We start from the raw sequence: 22,652 nt of genomic DNA, 5'->3' as shown, positions 1-22,652 counted from the left end.
GAAAACACACAAGGTGACAGAACAGAATCACTTATATTGGAATAAACTGCTTTGCAAAAATAAATTGCATAAGAAAATATGTGAACTGAGCACAGAAACCTTTTCACTAACACTCCTGTCTCTTTCCTCACTGTGATTTAAATACTAATCTCATCCCTCCCACAATGTTCACCTTGAGGAACGTCATCACCACCCATTATTCCCTGTTCGACTGTCTCTTGAGTTGCTGGGATTATTTTTGGATGGCCGGGGGCTGAATGGAATGTCTGAATTTAAGCCCAGCTGAGTAAAAGAAGAGAACCACATGCAAGAGGATGCTGTGAACATGGGCTAAAAATGAAAGAAGTTTTATGAGAAGAGGAAGCAGGAGCCCTAATGTGATGATCAGCGATCTAAAAGAACAAAAGGAAGAACTAATGATGAGAAATGCTGTTAATTCAATTTTGATGGCGAGGGAAGGGATAAACATCTGTCATGTCAATATGCTGTTTTCTTCTTTTGTTACATCTCACCTAGCACCTAAGTCCATTCACAAATTGTTGTGAATTTACACACAAAAACATTCAAACCTTACCAGATGCAAAAATAAGCAGACAAACATTTGAAAAGATACATTTTAAGAAACAATTTTTTTCTCTCTCGTGTGCTTGGTCACGCTGTGTTTCCAGAGACACTTGGCTTCTCACTGGTGATCTCATTCCAGGTGTGGGGTCAATGAAAGGTGTGTATACAGACAATCAACCGTGTAACAATAAAATCAGTAAAATCTGTTTTCAGACTGGATACTTTGGGGTTGCTTAAAGCAAACCAGAGTTTGCTTCCCCTGATAATCCGGAACACATTGTCAGTCTGAATACACCCAAGTGGATCCTGGTCCAGGACCAGGAACCACTGTTGGACCCATCTTTGGAGGTAGTCTATGTTCATTTTCGATTGGACTGAGCTTCGGTTCACTCTGAGATTCATCAGTCTGAATACAATTCCTCCTTGGATAGGAACAACTGGACCAAAACAGCCCCCAAAGCTGGTCGTCACATCATTAGGAATGAAGGAACCGGTGAGCCGATGACAAATGTGAAGCAATGATTGTCGTTTTATCAGGCAGAAAAAAGCTCCAGCTGTTTACTTGTTAGAACGTTTATTTTAACACAGCTAAAAATGCTTTTTTCATACTTTTCTGTGTCTCGTGACGCGACACGTGCCCCATGCTGCTGGGATGTCACCCTAAAAGCCACCTTTTTGGTCCCTAACAGAAATATCCTAAAATAATGCCACAACACCACAAGGATAGGACACAGCAACTCATTGAAATGTGATTGAATAAATGCAGGCTCATTTAAAACACGTTTAACGTGATACACATTGCCTCTCACTGGTTTCCCTACAATCTATATGTCACAGACACTTATCAGCGTGCCTTAATAGCCAGGCTAACCATTCCAAGGTTTGCTCCATCAGTCAAACAGCCCAAAAGCAACAACTTACCTTGCATTTCCAACCTCAGTGTTGTTATCCCGACCTTCGGAGCCTAGTACTTAAAGGATGCTTTTCGTTTCATGCCAGATTACATTAGAACCCAAACCAGGGTTTGCTTGATTACTTTGGTTTCTCTGGTTCTTTTCTCTGAAATGGAAATCTGTCTCTGGATGCTTGCTTCTACTGTTTAGGACAGCACAGTTTGTAAGTGCGAAACAATTTTAATTGTGCAACAACACTTAGCAACTGATGACCCACCCCATACCTGTGACATATAAACCCATTAAAACTCTACCAAAATACTTCCAAGGGTGATGACATGATAGATCTCGCAGTGTAGTGAACACATCCACCTAGTTTTGTAGACTATGTAGTGAATGAGTGTAGACATGAATGGTAAAGAAGTATTGTTGTGCAGGCAGGGAAAGCATCCAACCCCCCCTTACATGTTTTTTAATTATTACTATTTTTATGTGTGTGTGAGAGGGAATACTCCAAGACACACCTGTAAATCTCTGAATGGAACATAATGTTAACCCATGATTATATTTTTTTTTTAGTTTGATGTAGTTCTGCCTATTAACATATGGTTCAGGGAGATTCAGCAGGAACATAAGTCAGCCCCTTAAAGTCTGGTGCAATTAGCATATATGTTTGGTGTATTTTGTGGCAAATGGACCTTGAGTCTGTAATAAAGTTTATTATTATCATTCTTCTGTTAGAAAAAAAGACTGTTGTTCTTGTGTAGTCTCAAAACTGTTGGGTGTAGATCATTTTTCTTTCTCCAGTGGAAGAATGTTATTTAGGGATTTAAATGCTTTCTGGACAACGTTGTCCATGTGTTTTTAAACACATCTTTTCAGGAAAATACCTGAGGGCAGGTCAAGAATTCGCTGGAAACATATTCTTCAGCTGACTGGTTAACAAGCCAGTGTCTTCTTAAACTTGCAGGCGAAATGGGTGAATAAAAAAAGGTGTCTAGATCTCTGCATACACTGTTTTCCACATCATCCAGACTCGAAGGCTTGCTCAAAATGAATTAAAAAGGCAGTTAAGCTTTTGGACTGACACTTGTGTCATCGGAAATATGTACAAAGCAAACAATGAGCCAGTTTGAGTGTTCATTTGTGAAGACCATGAGGCCAAACTGCAGGTGAGCCACATCATCTACTCCTGTGCAAAGGTCATTGAAGCCCACACTACGATACCACTACACAAACAGTTTTACAATAAAAAGAGGAATTTTGCTTTATGTCCTGTTAAAAAAAGGAGTCAGTGAGGGTCATTTAAAATTTTTTGAAGGGAGGTGTGGCTTTTTCACACACCTTCAGTGATTTTACAGGTGAGACTTTGTGTTAGGTTTACAAAAAGGTAAAGTTTAAGCTAAAGTGGTCATTAATTGTTGTTAATCTATAGTTTGGAGTGTATTTTTAACTTTCTAACAATTATTATTTGGATCTGAAAAGTGTTACAACAAGTTTATCTTTATTTGGTGACATGGAGTTTTTTTAATACATTCATTTTGAAGTATAAAATAAGATATGCCTTGCAACAGACTGGCAACCTGTAAGGATGGACCCCACCTTTCTTCTGACATTAGCTGGGTTAACTCCAGCACCCATGTGACCCTGAAAAAGATACAGAAGGTTCTGAAAATGGATAGCAGATATAATTACCTTCTTTTTTCTCAGTTGCTGTTTGAAAAAAATTGTTTTTATCCAAAACCATTTAAATCTTTCTTTGTAGTGCAGTGGCTCACACCCAATGGCTAATCTGGATTAAGGTTTGCAATTGCCGTGTGCAAATCAAGGTTATTATAGTTAACGAAAACGAACGAAAAAACTAAAACTAGAACCGAAATTTTTTTTTCGTTAACTAAATAAAAATAAAAACGAGAGTTTTAAAAAAAACGAAAACTAACTAAAACTGTTTGTTGTGTGTATAAAACGAACTGAAACTAAATAATATTAACCCCAAAAAATACTTTGTTTTCGTCTTTGTTAATACATAAGTCTTTTGAGTTGAAATACAATCTATTTACTTCACGCTGCTAGTTTTACTGTGTATTTGGCCCCTACGGTAGACGGCAGCTTCGGGATTGGGTCCCGCCGGGTCCCCTGGGACCCAATCCAAATCTCGCGGGATTGGGCGGTTTGAATTGGGCTGCGGGCGGGAGCGGGCGGGAGCGGGCGGGAGCGGGCGGGAGCGGGCGGGAGCGGGCGGGAGCGGGCGGCAAAAAATAAACCCCGCGGGACCAGTGCTGCCATGAATATCTCATGAATATATATTAGCGGACTACGTTAGGGTGTGCAGCTGTTGGATTCTTATGTACTGAAACTCCGTGAACGCACCAGGTAGAGACGCCCAACGGCCCCTGTCATCTAACCTGTTGCTGGGGGTGTGCAACGCCCCGCCCCGCCTCTTAGGGTGTTCTTTAAAGCCTGATACCGCGGTCGCGTGTAGGCGGAGCTACTAGCTAAAGTTATGGTCTGATCGCTGCATGGAGCGATGTGTGCATCAATGCGTGGTAGACACGAAGAATGTGGAGAGATCAGGTTTATTATTTTGAAGAGTTTTACATGGTAATCATGTTTCCATGTTTGATTTCATAAAATCATCCGAGAAAGTCTCTGCTTCAACTCCTGCAGTCAAAACTGCGTCTGAATCTGACGCCCGTGTTTTCATCTCTCTGACAGAGTTTGAAACCAAAGCCCCCCCCCTCTCTACCTGCTTTTCCTCTCTACCTGGTCACCTGTTCATCCTCTGTAGCTGAGAGTTGTTTATCCCCGCCCTCCCAATGTGTCCTACACAGAGAGCGCAAAATACGGTCACCGTAGGATGACACGATAGTCCGGGCGCCACAGCGCAGCACACGGATAAAAGAGCTGTCAATCTATCCGGCAACACTGCGCAGGTTGCCTGGCAGGGACATGATGTCAATTGATGAAGTAGAAAAGAACCTCAAACGAGGTTCATCCTGAGTCACGCATGGTTTTCAGATCTGCGAATCAGCAAAACTGGAAAAGGCTGAAGCTAAAAAAAAGTATTTTTCCGTCAGGAAAAAAATAATTCATAAATTTCCAGCTCTGTTGAACCATTACAATGTTTTTTTTTCCTCCATAAATTCAAATGACTTTGACCTGCATCTTTACCAGCTGGTTCAGCGCGCTTCAGGCTGTCTGTCTGCGCGCGCACACACGCACACTTTTAACCGAACAGGATTAGTGAAAATATATTTAATAATTAAGTTGCAAATTACACAAAAGAGGAATGCATGAAAAGATGAGGCTGGAGGAGGGACATGAATCTCTTTAATAATAAATAATATCAATACAAATATGTGTTTTTTTTCCTGCGGGACTGGAGACGATACAAAATCAATGCATCTCTATTACTGTGCGGGAATAAATTCTCTGAGTTTTGCGGGTGCGGGCGGGAGAGGACATACACATTGCGGGTGCGGGCGGAAGTGTAACGCATACGTTGCGGGAGCGGGCGGGATTGGTCAGAAATTCAGCGGGTGGGAGCGGGATGAAGAAAACAGTCCCGCGCAGGGCTCTACCCTACGGCATCACGTTGTCTGTGACGTCACATGATGTCTGTCAGACACTGCCGGCTAGCGTGGTCATAGACATTTACATGAGCGTGATGTCTGCATTAAAAGTTGGGAGAAAGCGGGAGAGTCTTATTTGGGACTTTTTTGAATATAACAGCGTAGAAAACTGAAGTAAGTGCCTTGTAGTCGAAGCAGGAGACAAAATTTGTGGAACGCTCCTCAAAGGGAAAAACCCTACGAAAAGTACATTTAAAAAGCGCACACAAAAACGCAAATCAACACTACCTACAAGCTAGCCTGTCGCCCGCCCTCCCCCGAAAAAGAAGCAAGAGCAGGTAACGTAATGCTGTTGTATTTTAATTTAAGGATGGTTGTCCTTGTGTCCTCTGAATAATAAGTGTTTCAAAATGGATCTTTGATTGAGTTTTTATTATACAATACTTATTCTGGTGATTTTGAATCATGCACCTGACAAATATCCTAATTTACAAAAGAAAAAAGAAAAAACTAACACTAAAACTAATAAAAACGAAACTAAAACGAAGCAATTTCAAAAAATAAAAACTAATAAAAACTAGTAAAGCTGCCTCTAAAAACTAATTAAAACTAATTAAATTTAAAAACAAAACTTCAAAACGAAATAAAAACTAAAACTAATAAAAAATCCGAAACTATTATAACCTTGTTTCCAACCTCAGTGTTGTTATCCCGACCTTCGGAGCCTAGTACTTAAAGGATGCTTTTCGTTTCATGCCAGATTACATTAGAACCCAAACTAGGGTTTGCTTGATTACTTTGGTTTCTCTGGTTCTTTTCTCTGAAATGGAAATCTGTCTCTGGATGCTTGCTTCTACTGTTCAGGACAGCACAGTTTGTAAGTGCGAAACAATTTTAATTGTGCAACAACACTTAGCAACTGATGACCCACCCCATACCTGTGACATATAAACCCATTAAAACTCTACCAAAATACTTCCAAGGGTGATGACATGATAGATCTCGCAGTGTAGTGAACACATCCACCTAGTTTTGTAGACTATGTAGTGAATGAGTGTAGACATGAATGGTAAAGAAGTATTGTTGTGCAGGCAGGGAAAGCATCCAACCCCCCCTTACATGTTTTTTAATTATTACTATTTTTATGTGTGTGTGAGAGGGAATACTCCAAAACACACCTGTAAATCTCTGAATGGAACATAATGTTAACCCATGATTATATATTTTTTTTAGTTTGATGTAGTTCTGCCTATTAACATATGGTTCAGGGAGATTCAGCAGGAACATAAGTCAGCCCCTTAAAGTCTGATGCAATTAGCATATATGTTTGGTGTATTTTGTGGCAAATGGACCTTGAGTCTGTAATAAAGTTTATTATTATCATTCTTCTGTTAGAAAAAAAGACTGTTGTTCTTGTGTAGTCTCAAAACTGTTGGGTGTAGATCATTTTTCTTTCTCCAGTGGAAGAATGTTATTTAGGGATTTAAATGCTTTCTGGACAACGTTGTCCATGTGTTTTTAAACACATCTTTTCAGGAAAATACCTGAGGGCAGGTCAAGAATTCGCTGGAAACATATTCTTCAGCTGACTGGTTAACAAGCCAGTGTCTTCTTAAACTTGCAGGCGAAATGGGTGAATAAAAAAAGGTGTCTAGATCTCTGCATACACTGTTTTCCACATCATCCAGACTCGAAGGCTTGCTCAAAATGAATTAAAAAGGCAGTTAAGCTTTTGGACTGACACTTGTGTCATCGGAAATATGTACAAAGCAAACAATGAGCCAGTTTGAGTGTTCATTTGTGAAGACCATGAGGCCAAACTGCAGGTGAGCCACATCATCTACTCCTGTGCAAAGGTCATTGAAGCCCACACTACGATACCACTACACAAACAGTTTTACAATAAAAAGAGGAATTTTGCTTTATGTCCTGTTAAAAAAAGGAGTCAGTGAGGGTCATTTAAAATTTTTTGAAGGGAGGTGTGGCTTTTTCACACACCTTCAGTGATTTTACAGGTGAGACTTTGTGTTAGGTTTACAAAAAGGTAAAGTTTAAGCTAAAGTGGTCATTAATTGTTGTTAATCTATAGTTTGGAGTGTATTTTTAACTTTCTAACAATTATTATTTGGATCTGAAAAGTGTAACAAGTTTATCTTTATTTGGTGACATGGAGTTTTTTTAATACATGCATTTTGAAGTATAAAATAAGATATGCCTTGCAACAGACTGGCAACCTGTAAGGATGGACCCCACCTTTCTTCTGACATTAGCTGGGTTAACTCCAGCACCCATGTGACCCTGAAAAAGATACAGAAGGTTCTGAAAATGGATGGCAGATATAATTACCTTCTTTTTTCTCAGTTGCTGTTTGAAAAAAATTGTTTTTATCCAAAACCATTTAAATCTTTCTTTGTAGTGCAGTGGCTCACACCCAATGGCTAATCTGGATTAAGGTTTGCATTTGCCGTGTGCAAAGGTGGACAAAGAAAGGGGGGAGAAAGATATGAAAATATTGAACTTGTAATGTACCACAATACAAAATCACTAGGAAATATGAATACAAACAAATGTGAATCTAAACTATTAGTAAATACTTTTTTTTTTCTCATTAGTATTTTTGTTTCTTTATAAACATAATTAAACAAGCCTATTAATCTTTTATGTAATTTATTTGAGCTTTTGGTTTCTCTGACCCATTGCTCTCTCTCAGGTGGGTTGGACTTTGTTACCTTTTTTTTATTAGATTTTTTTTAAACAAAGATTAGTTAAAAATACAAGCTCAATCAAACTTAAAAAAAAAGTTCACAAGCAAGTTTCTATAAGACGACGGAGTTTTAGAGCCAGTTTACAAAAAAAATTAAAATTACAACTTTTATCTCATAAGGTTTCGACTTAAAATCTCGTAGATTTACAAGAAAAAAGTCGTAGATTAAAGAGGAAACACCAAAGTTTTCCCTTCATAAATCCTGGAGTGGGTTAAGTCTTGTGCCCGTGGACAATATCTCAACTGTATGCATATGTGTGTTTTACCATCCTTCCGAATAAACAAAAGACTGAAAACTTTTATTTTGCTGTTGGACACCACAATTCATTATATGCTTTGTAACAGCTAATACCTCTGTGATTCTACCCCCGCACCCCTGACTATAGAGCTGTGAAGTTAATAAATACAGCAATCACCCTCCTATTCTGTGAGGACATATTGATTCTAATTAGTCTGTTTATTGCTTATTGAATTATTTATGATTATGATAAACTATACCATGACTGATGTCAAGGCTGTTGGTTTCTTTTTCTCCAGAGAGGTGATGAATGTTCATTTCAATATAAGCGTTTAATGTTCATTACTTAATAGTCAGGGTTGCACCTGGGAATTGAGATAAACAGCAACTTTGAACCACTGGAAGTAAACACTATTCTTATCTTGTAATTAAAGGCCTTTAATGGGTTTCAAAAACCTTTGGATTTTCAGAGCTTCCAAACTAACCACAACTTCCTAACACAACAGCTCAAAAAAGGAAGGCTTCATGTACATCAAAAACGTTTTAACATAAATCTCATTTATCTTTTGTCATATAAGACCATGTCAGTGTCTTGAAGATTGAATTGATTCTTTTGCTTGTGATTTTTTTTGTGTTCAGGCCATCCTGCTCCAGTAAGGTCACCTTTTGCTGCTTCTATTCCTGTTAACTCCACCCACCTGGTCTTGTTTATTAGTCACACTTGTACCTTGTTTGATGTATAAAATTAACCCTACAACGCTAAAGATGTCGCTCCCGCTCTTTGACATGCCCGAACTCTTCAACTGTTCACACGATCAGTGTGGATCAGAGGATTCAGGTTGCATAATGGTACATGCACGCCAGCCTGCGTTCAAAAAAATGCAATAAATATGTTCCAGGGTTTTTCTTTCACAACTCTATTCTGATATATAAAAGACTTGGTGTCATAATTCTAGCCAGGCACAAACCATAATTATCAATTTCTCCTTCATGATCTGTTTACAAATGGTTGGCACTTCCATGAATTGAAAAGGACGGTACCTAAACGCCACTACCAAATCAGAGTCCCTGATTGGTCAAAGTCCAACTGGTTTGACTTTCAACGTGCGTTCATTGGTTACATAGAGCCCCAAAGCGGACTTAAAAGCTTGCGTTGTGACACATTAACTTGATAGTTTTGAACATGAAAGCCTGAAATGTGCATATACATGCGCTTACATAGATTTTTTATTAGACACGGTTGCTTGAACGTAGATTTCTGACCCTGGTGTGAAGATCGCATAATGATGGAAGCCGGTCTTCTCTTTCTCAGAATTCGCTGGAATTTCAGTAATTGAGTAAACCATTGAAGAATTACAGTAGTACAAAGAATTTCAACACTGGAGCTAAAGATCTGCTGTTAAAGGGGTAATTTCAACTGCATGCATTTGAAATTTTCTTTTGAAATGCTCTTTATAGAGAAGCTTCCTCGGTCCATTAACTGTGACCACCACCAAAAGCTTTATACATCTTGAACAAAGGCTTGAACAAAGGCTGTAAACTTCTGGAATTGAATTCAGTAGAACTGGTAACAAAATAATCAGTGGAATGAATATGTTTTCTGTTGCCCAGAGTAAGACTTTTTTAACACTCTCATACATCTGTAGGAAACATACATGTCTTCAGCTAAGGGAAGTCATTATATTAAGCAGGCTCTAATTAAACACTCAGACACGATCATAAAAATATGCAAGTAGGTCCACTCACTGCCTTGGATGTTGCTTTTTTTTCCACAAATGCAAGACTTATTTAAGTTATCCAGGATGGAAACTGACAGAATAATGCTATAACATGCCAGACGAATACATATAACGAGCACATTAATTAAATGGAACATGCATTGGTAATTACTGTCAGAGATATTCATGCCTCACTAATAGAGAAGGGATGATAAACCTATTAACACACACATTCAAAGAGCTTTCCCCCCTGCCTAGGCTGCATAAACTGCCCTTTATTTAGCCTACTGTTTGAGTTAACATTCTTCACATGTGTCTGGGATTATAGATACTATTCTAAATCCATGTTTATACATATGATGCTCTGAGGGTAATCTGGGCCAAGAAACCCACTGATATTCAGTGGTTGCCTTGAATTAGGTCACACTCAATTTGTCAAGTTTTCATAACCTGTACCAGGGCTATTTTTTTATTCAAACTAGTTAAATGATGGTGGAAGTGCACAAGACTTATTTGTGTAGTTTGAGTCATGTTCCTTGAACTCAAATGTAAAATGTGATATCGTCTTTTTTATCTTCAATGCAACTGTTCACTTATTTGTTTCCTGTTGTATGTGTGAAAAAAGCCTCCCCTTGAACACTGGTGGTCACAAATACCTTCCTTTAAAAAAAAAAGAAAAAAGAGCAAGATGGGGAAAAGGGGATTTTTCATTCCAGCCATGCAGACTTGGTGATCTCCTTGATTGCTCAAACTTAAGAAAAAAAAAGTAGTTAGTTTTGTCATCCTACTGTCTGGTTTGATGCAGCTGGACCGTGAAAATATTAAGACGGGGATATATAGGAGTTTTGCAGATTTTGGGGTTCCTCAAATGAGCACCCAGCTGGGTTTAAAAAGGGAGTAAAATTCCATTGACTACTCTATGAAAAAGCCACATTCCAAAAAATCAGTTTACTTGTTTTTTCTCTATATATGTCAACTTTGACTGGGAGGAAAAGCTTTTAATGTGTTTACTGAAGAGCTGACAAAATCAAAGGATTTGATAGTGAAAATGAAAAACTATCAACCTAAATACTCATTGGGGGGTTTCATGGATAACACAGAAAGAGCCCTAGTGTGACACAAAAGAAGAACAGAAACAAATCTACAAGAAATAACACTGACTAAATCTAAACAGAGGGCACACGTTCTCACAAAATGTATTTCATCTGTGTTTCATGATTACTGCACAGCTCTCCATCCTCAAATTGGCTTTTTGGACAACATCTGGACACACATCTTGTAGCCCAACTTGTTGGATGAGTTGGTTAACTTCTCATTCTAAAAAGGGCAAGTTTAGATTAATTAAAGTTGGTTTAATTAGAGTTAACCAGCCCTGGACCTTCAGACTTGTGCTTTAACCTGGTTTCAAGGTTGCTGTTCATCCACAAGCTCAGAAATGCTCACTTTAAAAGAAAAGGATCCCATTCGCCGAAAGTTAGAGATTCATCAACTACTTGACGTGCTGTGTCCTCTGAAAACTTAAAATCATGATTTTTTTTTATTTTAAAACATCCAATGCTTTACAATATGCAATGAATAGCTCAAGAACTACTGCAACAAGGAACCATGGAACCAAATCCTTACTCCACTTTTTATAACTGCTATAAGGCAGTTATAAAATAAATTCATAACAAAACTTTCAAGAGCATTTGAATTTGATTTTAATTCAGCTCCACAGGAAGTTTTTCAACTCCACTAATCCAGAACAGAAAGAGAATACAGCTGCAGTTTGAGGCTCACGTGTCACTATAATGTGTTTGTCTGCTCGCTGTTGTGTGACAGATGAGCCTTCACTCACCCTTATCTTCAGGGAATGAGCACATCTGTGCCTCTGGGCAGAAGTCAACAGACCTGAGTGCTTGCTTCCTGCAAAGAGGTGATCTGGCAGTGCCAGTGACATCCTGCCGGGATCCTCTGGGTTTCATTCAGGCCTCAAGGACTTGATTCTGTCACCTGTTAGCAAAGCCTCCCATCAGCTGATGTGTTGGACATGCAACAGTGGCCAAATCCTGTCCTAGTAAGTTTTAGTGCTAAACTAAAGCGCTTCCTTGACTTCTAACTAGTAGTTTGAGGAGGTCGTTAGCTCATTTAACATGAAGAAAAACTTTCGTTTTTCAAGTTTAGTATTGGATTTATAGAAAATAAATGCCTCAAAATCTCTTAAACTGATTTATGCACTGTTCAGAGGCAGTGCAAGCCCTGACTTTTAGTTTGCATTTGTGAATAAAAGTTTCAGGAGTTGCCTTTGAAGCTACACTTGGCTTATTTCTGACCCATTCATTCTTTAATAATAACTTAAGGCTGAATGCATCTGCACTTAATCCAAACTTCCTTCTCATGTCCTTTCAGAAGGATATGAAAGGGCTGTTTATTAATTCTTATGAATCCTTTCCGTATCTCACCTGTTATTTCAGAGTAAAGCAGAATGTGCGATCTGGGTGACGCAGATAGCGTAGCAAATGTAATGAATATCACCTATCTTTGCCCGTCAGATAAAAGTCCACACTCATATAAGCTGCTGCTGAAAACCAGCTGTTATGTAGTTCCATAAATCACACCTGACTGTTTTTACTGCATTTTCAACTTCTTGTCTGCTTTCTCTGTCCACTAAAAATCAATTGTGATTAAAATTTGACTTTTATTGTTGTTGTCATTCCTAAGACAAACATTTCCGGTAACACTCAATAATAAATTTGACAATTTAGATTACTGATGTATTTTAATTGTTAATAAGATGCTTATAAAGACATTTATTGTAATTTGTAAATGTCCTTTTGCCTGAGTTAACATTCCTTTGTCGCTGCACTCAAGGTCTGTGACAGCACCGCCAACTAAGCAGCGTGTTATCACGGGCCGCACCACGTAACAATTAGTCCGCTTTTGTGAAATAAGCGATCAAAACCCAAAGATTAACTAGAATAAAGTACTAAAAACTGATTGAATATTTATTTATTTTGTAAGGGACCATGGTATAAGTGGGTTAATGGCCTTCAAAATGTGAAAAATTAACGCACTTCGCAGAAGCAACCGTCCTCCGCTTTGCATCAGATGGTTCAGGCTTCCATGGCGTGCGTTAAAAAGTGATAATTCCCACTTCGTCGGCCATTAACTCTTACTTAAATAATGATGCTATTTAAACAATGATAAAAGTAATAACAATTTCTTTCTCACCTATAAATGCCTTATACATGTTAATAAATTGCTTATGCAATTGTTTGACATGATAACGTTGTCTTTCTTTTTGTTTATGATTTTGCAGCCCCCTACCTTAGAGGCTGTGAAACACTCAAACTTTTAACTATCATTATCAATTGCTAACAATGTATTTATAAATAAGCCTTGAAAAGAGGGTCATGCTTCAGATTGGGGGGCTGAAAATTTACCAATACACTATTATGAAAGACACAGTTGTTGTATTAATTTACACATATGAGGCATTTTTAAGACATCAACAAATGCTAATGACTGTCTTATAAATGTCCTATAAAGGGTTATAAACACATTACTAATGCTTGGTATTGTCTTATAACTAGATTATTAAGAAATCCTATTATGAAGCGCTACCAAATTTCCTTTTAATCAAATCTGATTTAAAAAAACAACAACATGCCCCCCAGTTACTTCTGGAAGTGTAATCAGAGTAGGTATCAATTATGAGTCAAGCTTTATATCACAATAAAACATAAACCAAAAACACAAAAATCTATGTTACAAAAAGAAATGTATGAAGTGTCTTTTTGTGGAAGAAGTGATAAATATTCCCGCAGCCAAAAAAAGTGAAAGATTCACCCAAGCATGAAAAGCAATTTTTTTAATAATCAGATTGTTACAACTTTTTTCTAGTTTTATGAGGCTCTGCTTTCTTCTGCTGTGTCCCCAACACAGTAATTTTCAGAATTAAGTAACTTCCAGTGTTGCTGCCACAAATGCTGTCTCTTCAGTTGTCCTTGCTAGTAAGGTACACACTCCACAAGAGCCAAAAGACTTCTACTCTATGGGAAGAAAAATACTCTGCTCTGTTCTTCTCCACAAGGCAAGCAGAACAGAGAAGAGTGCAGATCTTGACACACTCTTACCCACTTGGAGAAAAACATTAACCCCATAATGCCAAACGTATCATATTTTGTACATGATTTTGTCAGCCCTCCACAAGAGCAGTGTCATATTTTTTTCCCCTAAAAAGCCTGATGTATACCATCAGTTACATGCACTGCACGTGTAATTCAACAGGGGGCAGTAACTCAACCATTGGATGGCCTTCCAGTGACACTACAAGGATGCCATGAGTCAGGAGTTGGACACATCTAGTTTTTGAAGAAGAAATTAGCTAAATTTGAAAAGGTTAGAGTAAGAAAATTATTTAAATTTGTACTGAAACATCAATAGGAACAAATACTGGGATGATGCAACGTGAAAATAATAAAAATTTCAGAAACTATGTATTAGTAAGACCGTTTTGAAAATGGCGTATTAAATTTGATACAGCAGGAATTTAAGCTCATTTAAAGCTAACCTGCAAAAAGTTTTTGGCTTATCTTTGCATTAGGAAAGGTCAAAAAGTGTGCTAGATCACTGTCCTCTCCAGAAGAAACACCAACCCTTCCCCGCAAGAGGAAAAAACACAGGGGTATGAGAAATGATGGCCTTGAACATTTCCCAATATGGGAAACCCAACAGAGATGCAGGCACTGCACAGGTTACTTTACCCATGCGTGTTGTAAAACATGCAGAGTATATCCTTGCCTGAACAAGGGCAGAAACTGTTTTCAAGCCTGCCACCATGCAAAATAAAAAGGGTGAGAACCGCAAAATGTGTAAAAGAAACTGAAATGTCATGGTTCCCAGACTTCCACCCAGCCAGTTCCATTACTTGATTTTTCATTGCTGCATGGTAGCCCGTTTTATGTTTTGAAAATAAAATTGTTGTATTTGTTTGGGTCTTACTATGTTCTCGTTAGTTCAGTAAAATAATACATCTTTGAGCTGTGTGACCTGATGTATCAAATATGATGCAAATTGAAACTCGTATATAAAAAATCCTATTTCAATATTTTCTTTGTTTAATTGTACAGATGAGCCAATAAATGCTCAGTGTTCAAAGAATTGGAATTACTTAATGGTTCAGGCTTTACAGGGTTAAAAGGACCACTTTTATCCGTAATTAGCTCTCCAACCTTGCCAGTTATTCTGGAATATGATAAAAGTTGTAATGTATTTTTTTATGCAGGGTGCACTGAAGGGTGTGTTTAATAATTTTTTTGAATGGCAAACATGTTCTCATGATTTTGTTTTCCAATTTCCAGCTTTAAACTTTTTATGCAGCACTACCTCAACTCCACTTTACCAGCTGAAGCTCCTAAACTGTTTGTTTTTGTCTACTCTCAGATACTGTAGTTCTAGCAGCTTTTTCAACTACAAGAAGGTGCAATGAGGATTTCTAAATGATATTAAGCCACAAAAAATCAACTGGAAAACATGTATATATATATATATATGTTTAAAAACTTTCAAGCTGATAATTAAAAAGCTTTACTAGCATTTTAAAAAGCCTCCAATGTTAGAAATTATTCTGACCTCTGGCAAAATTAAACATTTCCCTTTTTATTCAAATGTAAATCAAAGCAAAGAATTTATTTTAAAAACATTGCCTCTTGCACAACATCTTATTACCAACTGGGTCGGTAAATAATATGTTTATTCATTTCTGGTAAACCACAACCAAAACATTGAACGTTTAGAAAATCTTGCTAGATTCAAACATCACAGATGTTGGATGTCTTTGGATGCATTTTTTCTTAAGATTTCTGAAAAGTGAGCATCTAATAGTTATCATTCTTCAGAAAATGTTTCATCACATGTTTAATGCAGTCTAGTTTCATTTTAGAGACAATCTTGTTTGGTAGCGGTGGGCGATGCTAGGAATTTGGGTATCAATCCTATATAAATACAGGGCTAGTGTAGCCAATATGAATACCAATTCCTTTCCTTCAAATGTTGTGATTATAGAATCATTTTGGAAAAACACCACTTTGGGTGATTTGAGTGTATGATTAAAACACAGGACAGAGACTTTCAGCAAATAAAATATTACAACAATCTGAGCTGAACATACATCAATTATAGAGTTTGTATAATAACAATGGCGTAACACAATAATAATAATAATACAAAGAAAAGAGTACCTAGTGCAAAATAAAAAATAAAAAAAGCACCTTCTCACCCCTATTGTTTGATTTTGTTTTCTTCAGGTTACAATCTGACTGTCACTCTTCTATTTCCCCTGAGTAAATGCAAAAAGCTCCTTGGTTTTGTTTCTCAGATCATTTTTTTTCTTCTGTTTATTCGGCTTCTTTATTTGATAGTTCTCTAGCTTTCCCTCTTCACCATTTATCCTTCTGCCTTTGTTTTTGCTGTAAGGTTGCAGACTTGCTTGATACTTTTTACATGACTGGCCTAATAAAAATCCTTTTTTAAATTATTTTTCAAAGTGTCTTCATATTTAGCCTGCATACTGTTGCTTCCTTCCATCATTCATACGAGTAGCTGTAAAAAAAGTTCAGCACAAGTTCAAGTTCTGCATTAACACAAGCTGAGATGAATCTCATCGCTGCTGAACTACCTTCATCTCCCTTAGTGTTGTTGGTAAAACAAGTATCATCCGAGAGGAGCAAATGTAGAAATGCGTGAGTTTTTTTGAATTTTTTTTATTTTTTTAATGGTAGTAAAACTTGGACACCCAACAAAAATTCTGACAAATAACAAGTAAGATTTGCTGCAAACACTCAGAGAATTCCCAATGTACACTAAACTAAGGAGCAATATCTAATCAGATTTGTTTTTTCTCTTTATCTTTGACAGAAACCTTTTTTTGGGAAAGATTATTTTATCATGTCAATCCACTTCATTTAAACAATATTTCCTTTGCACCTCTTGGAAGTTTAAGTAAATGTATCAAAATCTAGGGGACATTTATTTAATATTCTGATTATAATAAACCAAAGCCATAAATAGCTTAAGCCTAATGATTGGTTCTTTTTTTCTGTCTTTTTTTCATTAAATGGTAACAATGAAAGTCGTCTAGCAATCTGAAACCTACCACTATCTGCTTTGCTTTTATTATTCCAATGTTCAATCATCCTTAAAAAATTGTGTCCCACAAGAGGCCAGATCAGACCCTGATGTGTAAACAGTTATACAACATAATTTTTGACTGTGTAACAGACAAAACCATGAAACTTAAATTTAAATTAATATACAAGATTGCTGAATTACAAAAAAAAAAAGCAAAAAAGAAAAACATAAGAATCACATAAACTTTAGTTTAGACATATGGAGTTATTTTGAAAAGCCCAAGCTGAGAGAAAGGTGTGGCCTGTACTCTGGCACTAGAGCTCTAAGTAATAAGTATGTAAGTACATATTCATTACTGAATATTTCAGGATAATTAATAGTCTCAGCAATTTTGATAATCTGTGAGACTCCATGTCACATTGATCATCATAGTGGCCTTGGTTTTCCTGTAAATGCATTGAAAATATATTACACTAGTGAGGCTCTTGCACATGAGATCATGTGCTACTCTGTGGGTACAATTCAGAGCTGACACACAGATCGGAGTCACAGAATTGTTTGGCCAAAGAAAATGACACAACACTGAGAAGGGGAAAAAGCTCATAATGAAAAAGCTCATGAATCCTAACTGGATTTTACAGTCGGAAGGGGACGTTCACAGCAGCAACATGAGCCTAAGGGTTATTTGTTTGCTTGCTGTGTTATTTAGTAGATTCCATTTAAATATCAGAAGTAGTTATTTTTGAGTGGCATTTCCTGATACATTTACTTTTTAAAGCACTCCCATAAACAATCTTACAATAATTTTTACTCAGCCACATTTAAACCTGAGCTTGTGGAACAGTGTCCTCCCTGTGACCGGAACGTCGTGAGTTCAAATCCAGGCCGAGTCATACCAAAGAATCTAAAAATGGGCCACAATGCTTGACACCCAGCATTAAGGGGTTGGAGTGGGGGGTTAAACCACCGAATGGTTCCCGAGCGCGGCTGTGTGTGCAGCTCACCGCTCCCCCAGAGGATGGGTCAAATGCGGAGAACAAATTTCACACACCTGACGGCTAATAAGACTTCAACTTTTTTATTTGCATGGAAAAATTTAAATTACAATTGAAAATGTAATCGGTCTTTATTTGAATTCAATCAAATGATCATTTGAAAAACATTTGAACTTTTCTATGAAACGTTAATCAATTCAGTATTTTGGCAATTATCCTATATGGACCTCAATAACTTCATTTTTTACTTTAGTCTTTATTTTTACACATATTTTCAACCAGAAAATTGTGTAAACAAATACATATTTTTTCCAGCATAAATAGGTTCATGACACATCCCTTCTGGTTTGCCCTATTTTAGATGTTCCAATAGTCAGACATCACATTGAAAATACTAATCAGTTTTTTTTGTGACATTTCCTTTACTTTTGTTTAAAAACTTACTTCAATGACAACTTTTTACTCCTAATTGAATAATTTTTTTTAAGTGACACTAACTAACACCTAAATATATTTTGGCTGATCTATTCACTTCTGTTAAGAATACATGGGCAAAAGTAATCAGTAATACTGGAGTTTTTGTGCACCAGCAGCCCCTGTCTATGGAAGAGCAGAGAATAACTGACTGTTGTCACTTGGGGCCTCATTTATAAACGTTGCGTACGCACAAAAGAAGGCGTACGCCACTCTCTACGCAATAGTTGAGATTTATAAAAAGCAAACTTGACGGGAAAATGTGCGGTCCTTCACGCAAGCTCTGACCCAGGCGTACGCACAAAAACGGGTGAAATGAGAAACGGCGACACCGTCGGCAGATGGAAGAAACACGTGAAAGTGAAAATGACAATACTGCCTCTCAGAAATAACATGAAGACTTCACAACGCAAGTCTTACAATTAACAGCCTACACCAACACGAACACGTTTGATCGATCAGCAGTGAAACAAACAAAAAAAATCAAACGAAAATTACAACAGAAATTCAAATGAACACATATTTGCAAAAAGAAAAGTGAAACATGTTCTGCAATATTGGCATGTTGTGCAATTCATCCTCATAAATAATATAAATAATATAGTTAACAGAACGAAATAATGTACACAACTGATATTCCCGTCAATGTGTACTGGCGGAGCAGATATAGGAGCAATTAGACAGACAGGTGGATAGATAGAGAGAGATGCATTAATTCTCCACTGGGGAAAGTTGTTTTCATAGTAAAATATTTCTTCATAAGCTACAGAATTATGGTATTCATGCATATGCCTTTAGTTTGTTTTATTTTTGATAAAACAATGTATGGCGTATGTCTCGACCATTCAGAAAGCAACAAGAAATTACATTTGCGCTGATCAATTTCCCATTTCCACGTCGATTATTCCCGACATCTGTAGCTTGCCAGATGTAATTAAATGGATGGAAATAAAATGCCCCATCACAATGCTTAATGACGCACAATGGCTGATCTTGCGCTCTTAGAAGATGTGGCAAATGGAAGAATTCGGAGTGAACGCATCTTTAGACAGCAAGGAGACTTGTTGGCAAACGAGGACGACTGGCGGCTTATGAGCCGGTTCCGACTTCCTCGAGCCGTCCTGTTGGACCTCTGCGGGCTTTTGGGGGTGTGTCACCCGGTGCATCTGGCGCGTCGGTGTCCCCCTGCGCCTCAGTCACCACTCCACTTAAAAGGGATTCCCCAATTATTGCCGCCAGTCTCTCATCAGGAGGGGTCAGCTCCGGTGTGTCCCCCCCACACCCCCCCCACACCCCCCACACCCGTGGCAGACACGGGTGTGTGTGTGTGTGTGTGGGGGGGGGGGGGGGGGGGGGGTACAGCGCTAGACGTTTTTTTGCCTTGACTTTGATGTCCGACCTTTTCTTTTTTATTTCCGCCACGGTCCGAGGTTGTGAGGCTGCAGCATTTACAGCGTCTGCCGCCGTCTGCCACTCACGTGCCTTTTTGGCATTAGTAATGCCCACACTGTGCCCTCCAAACAACATTATTCTCCTCTTTTCCACCTCGCCAACGATAACTTCTACTTCACATTGAGTGAAGTTACGTTTTTTTGATTTTCTCTCCGTGTTTGGCATGGTTTCGCAATCAATGAATATTCATTTGTGGGCGTTTCACGGACTATTTATGGGCAACTATGGGCGTGTGATGAGGCCGCAAAAGCTGCGCTGCATTTAGAATTGGTTGTGATTTATTAAGGGAAAGATGCGTAGGATGTGCGTGCGCACGGTTTTATAACTCCGAATATTTCTGTGCGTACGCACGTCCTATGTTTCATCCGCCACTTCTGACGCAAATCCTACGCAAAGTTTTATAAATGAGGCCCTTGATCTTTTATGAGATGAAAAGTAAATATTCTCTAAGATTTAATTAGCACATAGACTGGTGGTATATGCATGCACATGTTATGGATTTCAGACATGATCTGTTAGCCATGTTTCTACTGAGCGGTCCGATCTGGTTTTAAAGGGTCTTTTTGAAATGGAAACGTTCGGACCATACCGCTCAGTGGAAACTAGGCTTAAATATCATACAATTTTTGGGCCCCTGTTAGATGTAGGTCCATAGAAAATTGAAAAATGAAACGGACCGTTTAGGCCGGAGCTTCTGTTGAAACCCATTGATTGGCTGAAGGTCATTATGACAAAAGAAAGCCCCAAGAAAGCGTCCATATTCCTCACCGCCCGCAATCCTCTCTCAAACAGCATTAAATGACTTATCGATACATAGTACCAAAAGGAAAAATGAGCTGCTAGATGACCTCCATTGTTGTTGTTGTTGTTGTTGGCTTCGTTATGGAGCATGTGGGGTGCATGCAATTCCACTTTGAGTTGAAACACTCACTTGAATTGCCTGGACAATTTTAAACCAGATTGGAACGTGCCACTCAGTGAAAATGTGGCTTATGAGTACTGATATGTTTTTTCAAAATAGCTTTCTTGAAACAACTCAGGCAAAAAGTGTGTTGTGCGATTTTGGGGATTGAAAATTCTGAATTGGTTAGATTCTGTTGGAAATTATTATTAATCCAAGCTTTTGGACTTCTGATAAATGAAACAATGATTTCTGTGGTATTTCTGTAGAGTGTATTTTTTCAGGAGACCCACAACATTCCCTGTTAAACTTCAGTGTTGTGATTTACTGGTTTTTATCCTGTGTGTTTTCAGGACAGTCTGTCATGAGGAGCAGCACTTTTGAATATTTATCCTGTATTTTTTTTGTGAGATACTGTGAGTGTTAGGAAGACAAGAGTTTTTTGAATTCATCATCTATTGTTCTATCATCTCTTTTTGCCATGTTTAGACCATCATAGAATAAATTCCAAGCCAACATGTGAGCCTTTCCCTTACCTCATCTAGATGAGTGCTTCATTGCTCCTTAAATGTTGATTTAGCCAGTGAAAGTTCAAAAAAGCACGCACATGACTGCCTCTGTTTGGGGTATTTAATTATGCTCTCTTATTGGTGTTTGCAATGGGCCAGCGACTTTTTGAAGACTCATTAAGTTACTTAAAGACTGAAAGTCACGGTGAGCCAATGCCTCTTCCTGCAGTCTGTTTTCAAAGTCATCAAATCAGAACAGATCTGCATTGGTAATAGGGACAGACAAAAGGAAAAAAAACTTGTCTGTACCCCTTTACTTGGATATGTGAATTTCTCCCCCCCCCCTTTAGTGGCAGAAACGGATGCCAGTGATCCTGGGCTGGGGGCAGTCTTCTAGCAGGTTCAAGGGAATAGAAAATGTGCTGTTGTACACGTCAGCAGGATATTTCACAAATACTACCACCTAAAAAAGAAAAAAAAAGAAAACTGTTGGCCTGAGTTTTTCCAAAACATTCACCATGTTCGAAGTGTACCCTCATTCCCTGAAAAATGGTTGAGCAGAATACACTTGTCCTCACAGCTGACTTATTTATTTAACGCATTGGCCACAAGGAAGTAACACCTTGTCACTTTGGTTCAGTGTAAGTATGCATATTATATAGCCAGTTCAGGGAAGTCCCACAAGGCCAATCTTCTGCGGACCAGTCTAATCTCAGCACGCCAGAATTTAAAGAGTTCTGGTCCTATAGTCTCTCATCTTCAGCTATGTGTACTATTTCTCCTTCTGTGGATATAAGAGTCTCTAGATCCTGAAAATAAGTGTTCAGCAATGGAGGAAACCATGTATTTCTAGTTCAGGGAACAGAAAGGAAATTTGCCATGGTTGTCAAAAATTTTGGCGAGGTTTTGTCAACTTCCCCAGAGCCTGTCACTGAAGTGGATCGGGAGAACTCTCATAACCGAGAATCAGTCCTGTGAGCCTAAACTCAGTTTTATAGAGTAAATCAGTTGCTGACTAGTGAGGGTTCTTTATTCTTTAGAGAAAGAGTAAATGAGATGGAACGTTGCATTAAATATAAAGATACAGACTTTTGAGCAGCTGCTTGTGGTTGTTGTTTTTAACCCACATCCGTGCAGAAAGTACACAGGTGTTGACGCATGTGCCAGTGGCCTCCATCTGGGAAAACAGAAACAGAACTGTATCACAAAATGTATTCTCCACTATTGCTTGTATAATCAGAATACTCTTTTAAACTTTTCTTTTCTTTTTTTTTTTGCTTGACCTCATCTTAAACGTCTGTGTTTGATTTTAATTTAATAATGTAGTTCTCTAAGTTTTAAGTCTTTCAGGTCACTGAACTTTTAATTGTTGTTGTAATTCATTCTGTAGCTTAGGGATATGCTATTGGGACTGAATCTTTAACAGAATCTCTCAGAAACTTGAGATCCATTTGCTTAAAAT

This window comes from Oryzias latipes, chromosome 15, assembly GCF_002234675.1.
Source record: "Oryzias latipes chromosome 15, ASM223467v1".
Taxonomy (NCBI): domain Eukaryota; kingdom Metazoa; phylum Chordata; class Actinopteri; order Beloniformes; family Adrianichthyidae; genus Oryzias; species Oryzias latipes.
The sequence above is the reverse complement of the archived record's forward strand: the minus strand, read 5'-3'. Positions refer to the sequence as shown.